We start from the raw sequence: 2360 nt of genomic DNA, 5'->3' as shown, positions 1-2360 counted from the left end.
ATCTTCGTGACAGGAACATGCCCGTGTAAGGACAACATAGGCTCATATCTAATTGATCGCATTTAGGTATAGATTTCAGTCCTAAGCCGATTGTCTATTGCAAGAGAGAACCGGCAACCTTCTACAAATGGTGGACAATTGAGAAATAAGATTTGGTAGATCATTTACATTGAATAACATCACAAAGAAACCGAAGTCTTAGTATCTATTCCCCTCCATTCACTATGCTCATTCTCTCCCTCTTTACTCTCTTTTTTTTTCTCTTCTATTTCTTATTCTAACATTTGTAGACCACTTTTTGATTGTCTAGATAATTCACCGTGTGAAGTTAACTAGTGCTTAATCAACAGTCCCTGTGAATACGATAATCTTTTATATTACTTGTGACATTTCCGTACACTTGCGGAGAGCAAATAAGTTTTTGGCGCCGTTGTCGGGGACTGCGCTATAATATTAGAGATTATCAATTGAGTTATACTATGCATAACTTTTCTTTTCAATTGCATAGTTGTAATCTAACTTTTAGAATTCTGTTTTCATAAGTTTTACTTTTTTTGAATAACATTCTTGACAATTCTTTTTGTTGCAATTCTAATTTTAATTCTAACTTTGCATTCTTGATTTCTAGCACTCTAATCTAACTTTTCTCTATTTTCTCTTTTGATCTAGTTTCTTTCTTCTTTTCTTTTGTAAACATATCTTGCAATCTTTAGCATATGAATTATTCTAGACATTTTTCTTGTTCTTTTTGTCTTTTCTTTCTTGTTTTCATTATGCACTTTCTTTCTTGCAATTTAATTTCTGCATTTTCTTTCCTGCTTTTCATATTGCGTTTCATTTCTTGTTTCTGATTCTTGAATATCCATGAGCACTAACATGTCAAGCAGGCCCATGAGAAATTTTTCTACACCTTTTTCTACAAGATTTTTATCTCCCATTGTGCAACCTCAAATTGAAGCAGAAAGTTTCCAACTAGACCCAGAGTTAATTTTTATGATACAAGGTCACAAATTTGAAGGAGAAGTATCAGAAAGTCCTTATCTGCATCTTGAAACATTTTTAGAGATTTGTGATTTGGTGAAATATGAAGGAGTATCAACAGATGCAGTTCGATTGATGGCATTTCCTTTCAATATCAAGGATAAAGTAAGGACTTGGCTATATTTTCTCTGTCCTCAAAGCATCACAAGTTGGGAACAATTGGAGAAGCAATTTCTGAATCATTTTTTCCCTCCAAGTAGAACAGTGTATATGAGGAATTGCATAACAAATTTTGCTCAGGCATATGGAGAATCATTATTTGAAGCATGGGATAGATTCAAGAGTCTTCAAAGACAGTGCCCTCATCATGGTTTTGAAAAATAGTTGATATTGCACATATTCTATGGGAGAATTTCTTTCTCAGACAAGAGTTTATTGGATTCATCAGCTGGAGGTTCTTTTATGGACAAAAGTGTAGATGAAGCTTATTCATTAATTGATCAAGTGATATTAAACCTCCATGAATGGTCAAACAAAAGTTGGATGGAATTTCCCTCAGATATTCAAGAAGTGCAAGCCATAAATGTAAGAGAGCCTGTCAAACAAAATGAAGTTCAACCACCTAAAAATGTTTAAATTCACAAGTCACAGAGTGAGGAGTTCAAACATTTGGGGGCAAAGCTTGATGGTATTGTTTCAAAATGGTTTAAAGAAGATCCCCCTCCTACACAGTCAAGATCTAATGAAAAGTGTGATGATGTTGGGTTGAGAAGTGGCAAAAATCATGAAGAAATTTTGAAGAAGGATATGTTTAGAATTGAGGAGAACAATAGAAGACCACATGAACTCAGTTCCATTATTCCAGGAGGTTCACAAATGCCACAAGTACCTTTCCCTCAACGATTGATCATACTAACACTAGATAAGCAAGTTGAATCTCCTCCACAAGCTAAAAGGGAATATGGGAAATTAGAAGTACATTTCCCAAGACCTTCACTAAGGGTTCCTTTTCCACAAAGGTTAGTGGGGGTCAATGAGAACTATGACTTTAAAAAATTCTGTGACACTGGTAAGGTTGAGTGCAAATTTTTGAATTTGTATAAAGATGAAGACTCTTCAGATGAGGATTGTGAAGATAATGCAGTGGTAAATAAGTTTTCAGATCTACCTCAAAATTTTATAGGGTGTTATAGTGACATTGAATTTTCAAATGATGAATGTAATGTGGTAGATCAACTTAAAACTGCAAGTGAAGTTATTGATCCTCTTGTTATTGATTCTCCTATTGAGGACATAGATGTTGGTTTATTTTTTGATGTATGTGTTGATGATGATGATATGGAAGAATGTGTAGGGAGTTGTGTTGTGGAAGCAGCATC

General features: G+C 34.3%; 1 non-coding gene across 1 annotated transcript; it reads right to left on the bottom strand.

Annotated features, from left to right (window-relative positions):
• Nucleotides 1-1249: 1249 nt before the first annotated feature.
• LOC122028465 lies at nucleotides 1250-1355 on the bottom strand. The gene has a single exon (XR_006124833.1). It is a non-coding gene; the product is annotated as a small nucleolar RNA R71 (small nucleolar RNA).
• Nucleotides 1356-2360: the final 1005 nt, after the last annotated feature.

This window comes from Zingiber officinale, chromosome 10A (assembly GCF_018446385.1).
Source record: "Zingiber officinale cultivar Zhangliang chromosome 10A, Zo_v1.1, whole genome shotgun sequence".
In the NCBI taxonomy this organism is placed as follows: domain Eukaryota; kingdom Viridiplantae; phylum Streptophyta; class Magnoliopsida; order Zingiberales; family Zingiberaceae; genus Zingiber; species Zingiber officinale.
The sequence above is the reverse complement of the archived record's forward strand: the minus strand, read 5'-3'. Positions and strand labels throughout refer to the sequence as shown.